The following is a 14,822-nucleotide window of genomic DNA, read 5'->3' on the forward strand; positions in this document are numbered from 1 at the left end:
AATCGGCTTCGCTTTGCGATTTTTCCACGATCACGCATTCGGCGTGTATTTTCCGCTCGTCGAAGCATCGAAAGAGACGATCCGCCATCGCGATCGCCGGCCCTCGTGAAACAAACGGCTGCGATCCTACGTCATTGTCAGGACGACGATTTTAGAACTGGCAACGAACTCTTTTCGAACGCAGAAACGACATGCGGCACGTAAATTCGGCAAATGAGCGGCTGACGACCGACCATTCGCGATCGGGACTTCCGATGAACGATCATACGCGAGAGTGATTTGCATTTTCCTGTTCCACGGGTGTTACGCGATTTCGTAACTTCTCTGCCAAATCGACGTTAAAAATGTTTCCGCTTCGAGCAAGCGGGAGTCTTTAAATTAGTTGTGCGAAAAAACTTTGAACCTTATGAAAGCTCATAAAAAGTTGACATCAATTGAATAGAAGTTGTTTGTATTAGCGGACTTCTGCAAATAAACATCTTGATTTATTTAATCAAACAAGATTTTATACAGCAAGTAGATTTTATAATACTAACAAAAAGGAATAGCTTTTTTATAATTCTGATAAAAATCAACTTATAAGAAAAAAAGCCGATTACTGCTATCGTTGAAAAATAAATCACAAACAAATGCAAGCATTCAAGAGCTGTCTGCGTGCCGATGCAAAATTGCAAAATTCTTGGCTTAAATCTGAATGTCACTTCAACGGTGTTCCGCCGAATTAACGAAAGGACTCGTTAAGTGTAAAATATGAGCGTTAAGCAGGTCGGAATTTTCTAAGTAAATAAAGGGAGAAAATATATGAACGACAATCGGGAGTTTTATCCGTGAAGCGGTTTTTAAATAAAAGGGATTGCTCGGCAAGAGAGTTCGGCGAAAAAAACTCCACAGAATCATCGAACGAGCGCGATCGCGCCGTAAACTCCACGATCGCTTTCCGCTTGTAACGCAATTAGCGGCCACAAAGCTGTTACCGCGATTCTACATTTAAACGAGAACCGGCGCTTCGTTAAAGCGGAGCGGGCTAAATTGCAGTCCACTTTGTCGCGGACGGCACGTGACAGCATAAATTTCACCGGCGATCTGCTTTCGTGAAAGCGGCGATCTGTTTCCTCCGCCGCTTGATGAAGATACTCGCTTTTCGAACATCCTGTCGCAACACGGCCGAAGAAATTTAATCCGCGCAGCTAATTTTGAATTAGTATCGTGTCCTGCCAACTGTGTTGCGTTTGCATGATTTATAATATCAAATTTGGAAATGGGAGCTAAGAACCGGCAAATGAACGATATAAACCGTACATACGCTAAAGAATAACTTGCACTAAATATTCTATAACGATTCTTGAATAATTTTTACTATCGGGATATTTAAAACAGCACACATATTCGAAAGAATGTCCAGAAGACATTCCGAAGATATCTTTGAGAGATACGATATCTTCGGGATGTCCTCTGAACGGACATGCATGCTGTGTGGGTTAGATATTTCGGTATTTAATCTAATCTACACGACACTCAATGGAAAATCTTGCGTTCTGTGCATATTTCCAAACTGAGTTTCCAGACCAAGGCGATCTAGCAATAGTTTTCCGCGAACGATCCACTATGATTCTCCGATGATCGTCGTTCGCGAAACGAACGATCGTCGAAGTCACGTCCCGACCTCAGCGCTATTTTAAAAGTACGTCGGTGTAAAAGAGAGCCTGCTTAGTCGTCCTATCCTGCGAAACCTGCAAAAGTGACGGCGGCCAACGATTTATCGAACAAGTGGCTGGATCTGAATCCATGCGCTACTTTTAAATTACGGACGCTGGCGCCGAGTCTCGTCTACCTTTATAAATACGAGAAGATCGATGTGTATTTTCTTGTTACAAAACTGAGCGATTTCCGGACGTATGTTGAACGGATACAAGTATATTTGGATAAGCAGGTAAATATAATGTAATGATAGACAGATGAATCCAGTTTTCTCGACGAAGCGCGTAAGGTGACGTGAGTGGACTAGTTTTTGCTAACTAAATGAATGAAGACTAAATTCCACAACCAGAGCTTGATGAATGTACGCGCGATTTCGGGGCGCGATTATTTGAGGCTAACGTTTAATAATAAAAGACCAGCAGCGGTATTTCACTCAACAGCTTGACGACATATTATAGAAGTAGCAGACGTTTTAACCGGTGCGCTGAAAGCAGACGAAAAGTGAATCAATAAGCAGGGAAATTAGACGAGTTTCTCCGTAGCAGCTGTCGCGTATAACGTAGAGAAACGTTAGCAAATCATTCGGGTCGTAAACGGAAAAGAGAAATCAATTTAAAGCGCCAACGAGCGCGTCGCCGAACTTTGGAGATGTTTGTTACTGCAATTAACATTCGAAGCCGAAGTTATTTTGGCCGCGTGACGATTATTTCACTTTATAACTGCTGGTGAAATATTCTGGAACGTTACATAACAATTTGCTAGATGAATATAAATTTATTATTATTGGGCCAATATAACTATACAAATTTGATGTTTTTTTCAAACTTTTTATGTGCGCTTTATATAACTTATTTAAGATACTTGAGTCACTTGAGTTTTCTGTGGATTTTATCTGTGTTATTTAAATCTTCTAGATTGTGTCTGTAGTTTGTCAAGAAAAATTTATTTTAAATGAACCGCAGAACTTATTAACAAAAATTAAAAACGAGAAGATCTGACATTAACAAAAAAAGTGGCTCACCTTCCGTCATCTCGCGACATAGATTGGACTTTTCACATAAGTTTGATTAAGAGGATGTTAAAATAATTGAAGAACATTCTTATAATAAAAGACTCATATTAGAAATGCTTTTTATAGACAAAACGGCAAAAAAGGCCTTAAATCAACAAAGTGATACAGAGTTTTTGCCGAACGAATATTTGTCAGTATAGAACTTATTTCCTAATGTATGGTTGCTTTTCTCTTCTTCCTTGCTATCGCTTCTTTCCCTCTCCTCCTTTTCAAAATTTCCCACTTTAGGCCCAGGCGTTTTCTCTACCTGACAACAGCTCTCTAGTTGTCTCACTAAACATACTGGTCAGTTCTATTTTAATCGTTGACTTCTCAAGTTCAATATACTTTATTTTACTAAATCAACGTACAGTTTGAGTCGTCGAGAAGAGCTCACTATTCTTCTCTCCAATTATTGGAAGCATTGAACACATCAAGAAAATGTATGTATTTTTTTCTCTTTAAATTTATTAACTCCTTTTATATTTACTCGGTTTTTTAGTTTTATTTGCCGGTCAATTTTATTTTACTTTAGTAAGTCTTGAACAATCGGAACTAACTAACATGGCATCCAAAGTTGAAAATTATTATTGCGACTCTCATAATAGCTAAATGATTCTTAACATGACGCCTAGCGAATGACAAATTTAATAACATGCAAAGCAGCGATTAAAATTTTGTATCTTTGGTAAAACAACACTGATGAAGGCCTGATGTAGGTCGAAACGTTTGTTAATATTCTGATTTGAAATAGAAATTGCACGTCCATCCAGCATAGGCTTTCCGCTCCTTTATATATTATTGTTTTAAAAACGAGAAGTTTGGGTCTTGTGTATCAGATTAATTAATTAATTCATCATATTCTGTGCATCATTAATTCGTTTGTTCACGAATTAACGAAAGAGATAGATAACGTGGAAGCCAGATAGGGATGTGGAAGAAATAGAAGGGAGAAGAGTTGGCGTGTGGCGAGAAAGAGAAAACGGCAACGTGCTTTCGTAGTCGGCGAATTTGTCCCGTAAATTACTCGCCGTGCTTCTGACGTTCAATTAATCATCGTAATTCTAAGTTACCTGCTTGTGCTCAACGATACCGGTATACTGGCAGCTGTTGAATTATTTTCGAGTTGTAGCTCCGCCTGATCTGAATAAGTTTTCCGCCTCCCATATTTCACGGGAAAGTCGTGGAAAAGAATATGAACGTCCGCGTGTTTCCGAGAATATCGGTTGGACTTTAAATGTCTATTCTTTCGGCGAAAACGCGTTTAACGCTAATAAAAGTCTGCACAGTTTGAAAATAACGGAACTCTTTTTCCACGTTGAATGTCATATAATTAACAAAAATTATGAATTACGCTATAATTTTTCTTTCGTTGTACGACATTAATTGGAATAATATATAATTTGTGTAGGCATTCAATACATTTACTTGCGTAAGTAGCGATATATGCGATACAAAGTCCAAATCGTTCGACTAAAAGTATTCAATTGTATGCGAAATGCCGCGAAAAGTAGCCAGAAAGCCAGGCGCGATAAGGAATAAATTGTTGCACCGCGTTAGGGGACCGGCATTGGCACTTAACGCGATTTACCGATCCAGAACGCAATCTGGCGCTCTCTAATATCTTTGCCTTTATCAGCCAAGTGCTTGCCGATAATGAAACACGACTTCGGCCGGCATCCCATTGTGATTCTGTCTAGCATTGGAGATTACTACGGATACCTGTTGAATTTCATTCAACGAGTGAACTCGCATTCACAGTTACACGCGACCCGCTCTGTTCTCTGCGCTAACGAACACACGAGCGACTTCGCCCACAAGCCCGACCCGCTATTGTTAAACGTTCCTGCAATCGCACGAGTGCGAACCGAGCGCGCACCGCAGGTGTAAATGGAAGCAGAGTGTTTCACGCGGCGGATATCGGTGTTTCATCGCAATGAACATCGTTTACATGCGTTAAATGCCGCGAAGCGATTGTGTAGCGGAATATCACACGGCAAATGTGTCTCAAATTTCAATTTTGGGTAATGTATAATGAGAAAAATACTTGCATTGTGCTGGAACACACAAACTGTTTCAGTGCAGCGGAAAACATAAACTGCAGAATGCGACAGATCGGTGAAATGACTTCGTTCTTGAACAAAAACACTTGGAAATGATTTGTCTACCGCTTTTTTATTTATTTTAATTACCGATTGCAATATAAAACGTACGATTGAGATGTCTCGAAGAAGATTGGGAAAAATTTATAAAATAACTCACGCCGCTCGCGTAGAGATGAGAATGAAGGGGATAAGAAAACGCGCTGTGTAACTCGAAGCACTCTTGGCACGTGCGGCGAGACCTGACAAAAATTCCTCCTCGCCTTGGGTCATCCGACCTTGCGCCTGTGAGGTCGTAGGTGAGGATGCTACGGTCTGCAATTAAACGTCGCCGATAAAATTCTGAGCATCCGCGCTATTCCGTGGACCGGCGCGGCGGAAAAGTATGCAGGCGCCGTCCGATATATTCCCGGCATGGCCGAGATGTTATTCGTCGTTTAACGAAAATTAATCACAAACGATTATTAATGATGAAAGAAGATGCGACGTATCGATGACGGAATGTATCGACTTTTGAAAGTGGTGGAGTCGCGAAACGTGCAGCCGCCGGCAGAGCGTTCCTCCCGTCGCGACGCCGCCAGAATCTATTTATCGAGTTCGCCTTGATGTACGATGCAGCTGACACCTCGTTTTCTCGCGTTTGCAACTGACGGTGAGTGCTTCCGAAAATATTTCACTCGGTCGACCCGTCGGGCCGACGGCCGTCGTCGTCCGGCCGCGTCGGCTTTTCAACGTTGCACTTAAATTTCGCGTCGTTTATGCGCAATGAAGTATCGGCGCGCATTCGGTTCCGGGTGCAACAGGTCGAAGCGATGCGAGGCGTCGAATGAAATCTCGTCGCAGCTTATAAATAACCTGGACGGTGACGTAGAGTCCGCGGCACATTTGGCGATCGACGTCAGAGTTGCCGCGATTGCACACATACGCACGGTGGGTGGTGGTTATAAATTGGGTTTACACTTTACGGTCTAAATATTTTTAAATTGCGCCCGACGCGATCGCGGAGCGCTAGAGCGGACAGGTGAATTGATGATAATGGCGTGAATTTTTGAACACATTCTCATTGTAGCATAGATTTTTTTCGATTCGCAAAAAGTTATGGGTCGCTTCTTGCTTCTCGAAACTTTTCAGAAAATGTTCTCCTGTAGTTTATTTCGTTTTTCAGTGCTGTATAGATTTTGATATTTTTGTTATTGTCAAATCTTCGAGATTAAAATGCTTCTCCCCGCGGCAAAGATAAATTCGTTGAACTCGTATAAAGGAGATTCATTCTGAATGAAGTCGCCACTTGGCAAAACTGTTCACGTTGCTAAACGGATACGTGTGCGAACATCATATGCAGAGTTGTAACGGCGTAATATAATGTGACACATCGTAACGTTAACGCCAAGAATCAAGTTAACTCGGTTCACTCGCGTTTGTGAATACTTTGTGTTCATTAAAAGCATGTCTCTGCATATTTCGTTATGTCATGTTTATATATGCAATTTTACAACCTTGCCAATCAACTAGATATTATTTACGCTAAAGCTATGAAGCGATGGAATTTCTACATTTTTGCTTTGTAAATCTTGAATCTTCAATATGTCGAAAGTTTGTATTTTTGTAATTTATTTTACATCTTAAATGCTCTCTGGTATCCTTTAATCGTGGAAATTTTGGTTCTTTGAAATCTTTGAATATTAGATTTTAAAAAATCAGAGTGTTTTTAGCTCATCAATTATTATCAGTGCCGGTTTTATCACTAATATCATAAGCAATTGCCTGGGGCGCCCATCCGCTAAAAACAATGAACGATTTAAACAATTGCGAAATGAAACAAGTTTTTTTTATGTGGGAATTGATCAAACAGTTTTTACAAAAACCGTCGAAGAAACACATGTTGAAAGTGACAAGTAAAGTAAAAATAATTTCCAAATTGAAAATGAGATCAATGTATGTAATTTTCGTACACTTTAGTATCTCGAATGCGAGATTAGTGTACACTTTAATAATGTCTCTAGTAGACAAATTAAGTTTCTATGTGAAAACATTAATAACTTTGCACTAACATCCAGCGATGGCTCGAGATGCCTTTTAATACATATTAATTTAATATTATTTTATTGATTTGAACTTACATTTTATTTCTTTGCTCTTGTTTTGTTTATGAAGTGAATAAAAATTTTAAAAATTCAACACGATTTTCACTTATTTGACACCTTCCCATTTTAAATTAAAAAACGCAGGGGGCGCACCGAAATATTGCCTAGGGGCGAACTGATTCTAAAACCGGCACTGATTATTATATTAACGTTCAACGGTAATACGTTCCTTTCAATCTTGCAAACAGATGCTTGTCAAACCCGTCGTTCGGCGAGCGCTGTTGAATATTTTCTGGCAATGAGACACGTACGATGGACGCGCACTTTAGCGGGATCTTCGGTGACGAGCGTCAATTCTGTCCGCGCTGTTTGATCGAGAACCGAGATCGCGCAGAATCGCACAGCCACGGCCGGTTCGCTTAGGCCGCTTCCATTTTGTTTTCTCAGGTCGATGTCTCCGGCGATTTAATTAACGAAGGCACAGGTCCACCATCGGTCGATGGGCCGCTCTCCGTCACGCTTCCTCGTCGTCGGTCGTCCCGATCTCGAAATAGATCGAGTTCTCGCCCGTCGTCTGTCCTCGGATTACCCCGCGATGCTGACCCTTCGCTACCCGTTTTCACGCCCGTGCGATTATCCCGCCGGCTTTGTTACGCCGTTCGATGGCGCGATTTTGGGCGAGCTTTGGAGATGAGCTTCAGCCGCTCGTGAATCTTTACCCTGAAAGTGCCGAACTTCAGGTCGTCCGTCGAGCTGATCGAGCCGAGCGCTAGCTTGAGAATTTATTTTGAAAGGTACGAATAATTTTTAACTTGAAAGAATCTGCATTTAATATTTTTAATTGAATAATCTGTATTGAATTTTCTAGTTTTGTTTCTGTCAGCATAAAAGCAATAATAGTTAATATAATAGTATTTCGCACTTACGGCGTTTCAGCCATGCATTTAACATTTCTAATTCGAGAATGCCATCGAGATTTAAAGTGCGATCGATTGCAGAAGGATTTTTTCCTCTTAAATGTATCTAGAAAACAATTATACAGCACGAATAGGTGAAAGAGGAAGCGTATGTGTGCGGCGCTAAATAATTCGCGTGAAAAGAATTGAATGTCGGAACAATTTTGCGGTAATCGAAATTCGAGACGGCATAATTCAAACGTAATTAGCCAAATGGACCGTTATTTTTTATTACCTGCATCGTCCGGCACTTCATTTAGGAATGACAAACCACTTTATTTGACTGAGTACCGTTCTGCTACAGACGTGGAAATTGAAAGAAAAATCGATATGTTATTATCGGCCCAGAGTAATTCTTGTCTGCTGAGGTGAACAAACTCACTGCACATTGACGAAAAATCAATCCAGATGCGAATATGAAGATTTCTCGCTGCGTTCATTTATGCACATATTGCGTAGTTTTATCAAACAAATTTATGAATAATTATTCGTACGATTTGTGAGGAACTGTAAAAGAAATATGGAGTCCCGGCAGAACAAGGATGATTTCGAAAGATGCGAAATTACTGTCTGTTCTCACATCGTCATTTTCTTAAAATAAAAAAATATATTTTTCGCTTGCTTATAAATTTTCTACACTGGAAGGTGTGTAGTCAAGCAGCAGCCTCCCAATAATATCTTTCCGCCTTGGCGTAACTTCGTGTTTACCAGACACGATAAACGAGAACACGGCTCGTGCAATGATACGTTAGCGTCTGGATCGAAAATCATCTGGATCGTCGATGCTCATTGTAATTTACGGCTTGTACAAGACGCAATTTTTCAAGCACGCGCACTTTTCGATCAGCCGGGCTGATCGGTGTTATTTCCACAAGATGAACGATAGTTTTCCGCGAGAAAGGTCAGGCCGCGATTGGGCAAGATGTGAAAGGTCAGTTGAGGAAGGTCCGCGTTCTCCGGAATACACAGTTTTCTTCGTTATAACGAAAGGGAAACACATTGGGTTCATCGTGTTGTCGCTGACGTAAAGACGCCCGGCGTCGAACGGAGAGAGGCGGTGGAGCGGACTTAAAAATAACGCGCCACTCTTGAAACGGTTGCGTCGATGGAAAATTTCTCGATGCCTGTCGATTTCGGGATACAAAACAGCATCCGGCTCGCGGACGTATCTCGTCCGATTAATTTAAGACAAGGACGCTCTGTACAGGGCGCGCCAAAAAATGTTATATTATCGGCGAAACTTTGCGGAAAAGAGTAGAGTCTGATCGATTCCAATACATTCTTGTTACATAATTTTAATATTTGAGTCTTGGTAATTTTTTCAATATTTTTTTATAGTTTATTTTTTTTTAATGTATTAGTATATTTCAGTTTTTTATTTTTTTTGTGATATCTATGTTGCGTCTAAGAAGGAAAGAATGTAAAATTTATATTAAACAGATAATTGAAATTTTGGTATAAAGCGTTCGCAAAGCGCAAATAGCGGTTTGATATTGCGCACAAAGGATAACGCAATTAGTAGCGTAAATTGTTGTCTCGCATGAGGCTTGACAAGGCAGAAGTATTATTTTGCGCTAATAATAGCATTTTATCGTCTTTAGTGGCGCTGTACTAGTAGTATCAAACGATTCGGTTGCGCTGGTTGTTATTTGCTCGACGTCCGTTCCGGAATAATTAATTATATTTCCTAATTAGTGTCGCATTCTCTGAATTGTCGCTGCTGTTCCAGATGCTCGAAGAGCCAGACACGGTCAACGAGCATTTTACGTCGACAGTTCCAACTAGTTTTCAAGCACGTTGCTCTCCGCGCTTTCTTTGTAGTTTATATCTCAAAACGTACAATTTCTTTTTCAATTACGTTTTCATTTATCTCCCAATAATAGGTATATATATTTCACGAAGAGAAACCTTCCTTAAAATTAGGCTGCCACGCGGAAGCAAGGTTTCAGCCGGACGTTTATTTTTAGGATTAACAGATGAGCCGATCAATCGTTCGTGTTATAATGAAAATATCCAGTGAATAATTTTACGCATTGATCTCGTATTTTTGTCTGCGACGTTTTGAATACAATTGCGATCTATCACTCATTCAACTCCGGTAATGTCTGTCTGTCTTCATCTTTTCGTGGAAACGTAAATGTGCCGATTCGTGTGGCACTTGTGTCTTTCTAATGCTAGATTAATGTCCAATTCTCACTATAAATCTTTTTTCACGGTATAATTAAAATTCTTTTTCACACAAAATGATTATGCAATATAAACTGTATAAAAATATAGCAATCAAATACAATTAATTGTATTGTAAAATAATAATTGAGAGTAGCATTTGAAGAAATTTGCTTTGAAAGATCTAAAAAGCAATCTATATTTCTTTTGTTATAAAACTTTGTGTTGTAAAACTGAAAGAATTGATTCGCATAGGATGAATTTTTAATCACTCTGTATTCATTTTACGCTTGCATCGCGCGGCGACAGTTTGAAGGATAATTCGATTTTTTCGGCACAAAAAGGAGACGATTCCAGACGGAATTGCTTGTTCTCTATCTGCAATTGTTGTTTGGCGGCGCATATTGAAACTGGAAAATTCGCGCGAACGGTCATCGGACAATCGACGTGCGAAATTAGCTTTTTAATCGCGCAGGTGATATCCCTGCGGCGCCAGAGGGAAACGTTTAATCTCCGCTGCGCATAAATTATTTTTCAAAATAGAAACGATTAATTTAACTTTCATGTTGTGCGTGGCTGGTGGTGGTCTCTAAATGCAAGCAAAATCTACATAATGTACACGGCATCTAAATGATGCCTCTGTCGATTTAATTATGCACCATTTGTGTCGGCAAAATGTTGCTGGAAGGAACATAAAATGCAAGAGAAAGATGTGTGGAAACATTCTTTATTTTAATATATGTAATAATAATATTTTACCGAAAAGTTCCGTGACATTTAATTTACAAATCTTTAAATTCTATTATATTTGAGCATTTTTAGTACATAAAAACATCAATCTTCTATTAATTAATAATCTTTGAACTCTTGTAATTACATTATATTATCAAACACTAACATTTCTATCTTTGAGCTCCAGAAAGCTTTTCTCGGGTCGAGAGCTTTTCTGGCAGCTTGATGATCAAGAGTAAAATCGACCACAGTGTCTTCTTTGTAACGATACGAGCTTGGCAAGCTTTTGCACCATCTGACGGCTCTTCCGGAAGAGTTTTCGCACGGAAAATTTTCAAGCTCTCACGAAAGCTTTCAAATAGTGTCGCCATCTATCCACAATGCAGAGAAGCAACAACTATTGCTTTTATAAATAATTTCTAAAACAAAGAGCTTGCACGCATTATCTCCGCTATCAATCATAGCAATTAATTAGATTCAATTAAGGGTGATTATTATAATTATTATTGTTCTTTATTGTGTAAATATACGATGTTAATGTGAATATTCTACATTTCCTCATAATTAATTACACAATTAAAAAAAATAATTATTTATAATTAAATTAATTTGGTGAGGAAATTATGCAATAAATCAAAATAGAGAAAACATTAATAAAACAATAACAAAAATTAATATAAATTAGATTAGATTAAATTTTAATAATTGAATGGAAAATTCAAATCAGAAAATTTTGTATTGCAAGTAAAAGAAAATTTTGCATCGTAGTAAAAGTAAATATATCACATCAAGCTATTTTCTACGGCCTTGCGTCTGCAGTTCAGAAAATACTCTTCAAATTATAGTTTCATATCTGTCACTTTTGCGTCGAAATAACTCGAGTAGCATGCAAATGTCATCAAGCGATCCGGCTTCACTCATGTTTGCGCTAAATACTGAATTATGCGCCGAATGCAGCAACCGGTATAGCGTGGCGCGTGGCATGGCGCGTACATATCATCGCGTGTAAACGCTGCCAAAGAAATTCCGGGCGATTTAGCAAAAGGATTTGCATTGAAACAACGGCGAAAATGATTGCGGTCAAGACATCACCAGTTTGTCTCTTCGCGTGAAAACATTGCTTCCGTTATTTTATACTGCAAAATTCGCAAACTGACTCGTCGCGAAAGAGAATAGAGAGAGAAAGAGAGATACTCACGAAATCTCAACTTTCGCAATCGGTTTTGTGCAGCTTTCATCATAGACACGCTTCTCTAATAGCGCAACAAATCATTTTTTACATATATTGTCGTTTTGATTGATGAAACAATTATATTCGTTCTGAATAAACATGCATAAATTGTGAAAAAAAAACGAAGCACGATTACGTATTCGTTTAAATATTTTTATAATTTGGGAAACATTTACTTGACAAAATCAACTTTCAGTTTGTCATTTCATCTTTTTTTAACTTTTCCTTTCCTTCCTGAATCTTATGTTTGTGAAAAATAAGGATTATTGATCATTATTTATTTCGCAACAAAGTATTAATTTAAATGTAATTTAATTGAATCTAAAAGTATATTTTTATTAATTAATTCAACAATTTTATGCAAAATGTACTGCTTGTCTTTAACTTTATCGACATGTCAAATGTGCAACTGTCAAGCTGTCAAATCAGTTACTTTGAGATATTTTCATCGTTTTCTCGGGCGAGCAATCATGATGCATGAATATTTAACACAATATGTATGTCCTGAGTACGCTCGAACTTTAAGTGTTAAGACATTTCTGACGTTGAGTGCGCAACATTCTTGCTACCCAGGCAGACTTCCGGTTTCTTCTATTCCTGACGTTTGTTTTCGAGTAAAATAGTCGATCGCGACGGCAAACGACAGATTTTGATACTTATATGTTCCACTTCTTGCGTCTGTTTCACTAATGCATCGTTTGCGACACACAGAGTTTACGGAGTCGACTTTAGAAGCGGCAGAAAGCAAGTGGTTACCTATATAACATAGACACGAATTATATGTAAAACGTCCCAAAATTTTAAAATTAGTTTACGACGCACAACCGCTTTGCACAATACAATACCGTCTTTTCCGAATCAAAGGATCAAAAAAATGAATCCATCGACGTGCAAAAATTTGTCCATTACTTTTCTCCAAGGATGCAATATTACACAATTGAGGGATTAATGAATTTTTAAGGAAATTTGAAGATTTAGAAATCTAAATTTATAAATTCTTACTGGTTACACAAATGTATTAACTTTTAAGAACTTGATATCACGAAAGAAAGGATCCGGTCGAAAGGACCACTTCGGCGTGGCGACGTGGCATTTCGCACTATGCGCTTTTTCCCAAAGGTGCGGCACCGCGTGCGTCGTCGTAGCGGGTGGCGGCCTAATTATACGTGTTTCTCCGTATTTCTGGAAGCGGTCCGCGGATGGGGCGCGTAGCGGTCCGCTGCGGTACAGTAGAGATGTTTCCTGCCTTCAGTCGTGCGTGGTCCACCTCGAATCGCGCATATCTCGAGTTACTTCACGAGTGCTGTAATCCTCACTTCAGCGACATCGAAGATTGTTTTTAGTCTTTTTAGTATCCACTCGCTGACAACCAGCTCGCTCATGAAGCGAGCACGCAGATGTAGAAAGAGCGAGAGGTGCACGGATCGATCATCTTCGTCTCGCTTAAATGTATCCGCTGCAAGTTCTTTTTTTTTTTTATTTAAAATTATTTGCTTCTCTATGAAGACTCGAAATATCTGCTAGAATTGATCGAGAACCATGGAAAAAATTATCTGTAACATTTTTGTAGGAAATATTATGAAACGCCGTTCTTGCAATATCGCGAATATTAAAGGAACGAAAGATTAGCGGAGAATCAGAATTTCGTGTCGACATTTCGGATCGTATAATTCATTGCACATGACAGTCGATCTGCTTTTCGGCAATCGGGAATTAGGAGGCTATGATCATGTACGAACTTGCAGAGTCTTTTTTGACGTGACGAAGGATTACCGAAAGGATTTTTTCAAGTGCCTGCTGTGCGAAGGATTTAGGAAAGACGTTTAAATTGTGCAAAGCGGGAGGTCGCGACGACAATTATGGCGACAACGGAAGTCTTCCAGGACTGGGACTCTCCTTACGAGAGTCTCAACACGATGAGGAAGAGCACCACCAGAAAGACCACCACAACTACTACTACGAGGATGGAGGTAAGACTCGAGGATCGACGAAACTTCAGATGCTTAGAGGATTTAATATTGTATTTGTTGTAAGAATTCGATGTACATATTGTCTCGATTTTTTTATCTTCTTCAGTTTCTCTACATTGCTTGAAATTCTTAGATTCTTCGGATCTAATTTTTCGCAAGTTCTCGAATTGATCGACACTCTTCGTATCGCCATTAAGCAATTACTTCTGGAATTAAATCTGATGATCTTGCCAGAATCCGTCGCGCGGTTTCGCTGCATCATACATCACGATGATCGCGTATCTCCACGCTTGTCAAGCGGATCGTGAAGACACGAGCGGAAGATTTAGACCGTCCGGGACAGGGAAGTCGCTCGAGTTCGCGTCAGAGGATTAGGCCGGGAATGGAAAAGCCAAGAAAAAGTTCTTTTTCTTGGCGCGCGTCGGTGGAGTGTACAAAGTAGCCGTCGCCGCGCACGATTACTCATCGAAAGCGGTTTACAATTTTCCGACTGTTTATCCATGAATCAGATTCGTGAAGTAATAGCAGCCTTGAGTTCTGGCAGACTTCCTGTAAACGCAGGAAAAGCTCTACGTTTTGAAGACACAGCTGTATTTTCAAGAGAGCAATAGATTTTTTTAAATAACAAAACAAAGGAGGATCAAGAACCAAAGCAGGGTTTTGGTAGCAATGTTAAAATCTTCTTTTATTCATTAAGTTGAAAGGTGCACGTTTCGGTCGAACTTTCGACCATCTTCAGTACATTTAAGTCTTAATACGTAACAGAATAAAGTCTTTACAAGGTAGCTTCAATAACGCAGTCAAACAAAATAGGCGGAATAGATTTTTTATT

General features: G+C 39.3%; 1 protein-coding gene and 1 long non-coding RNA gene across 15 annotated transcripts in view; one reads left to right on the forward strand and one right to left on the reverse strand.

Annotated features, from left to right (window-relative positions):
* The window catches only part of tmod (tropomodulin), a 47,962-nt gene that overhangs the window by 1,147 nt on the left and 31,993 nt on the right, over positions 1–14,822 (forward strand). The window contains exons 1-2 of one of the 14 annotated variants that reach the window (XR_010887865.1): positions 13,263–13,575; positions 13,766–13,990. The exons of 8 other annotated variants lie outside the window; for them this stretch is intronic. The gene's annotated coding sequence lies outside the window, so the exon portion shown is untranslated. Of the gene's footprint in view, positions 1–3,055; positions 3,193–13,262; positions 13,991–14,822 lie in introns of those variants that run through there. 5 more of the 14 variants (XR_010887867.1, XR_010887866.1, XR_010887868.1 and 2 more) reach the window with 5 other exon arrangements.
* On the reverse strand, positions 12,331–13,223 carry LOC136997057 (uncharacterized). Its single transcript, XR_010887873.1, has 2 exons — positions 12,866–13,223; positions 12,331–12,776 (listed from the first exon to the last, which is right to left on the reverse strand). It is a non-coding gene; the product is annotated as an uncharacterized lncRNA (long non-coding RNA).

The sequence above is a fragment of the Linepithema humile genome, chromosome 1, assembly GCF_040581485.1.
Source record: "Linepithema humile isolate Giens D197 chromosome 1, Lhum_UNIL_v1.0, whole genome shotgun sequence".
Taxonomy (NCBI): domain Eukaryota; kingdom Metazoa; phylum Arthropoda; class Insecta; order Hymenoptera; family Formicidae; genus Linepithema; species Linepithema humile.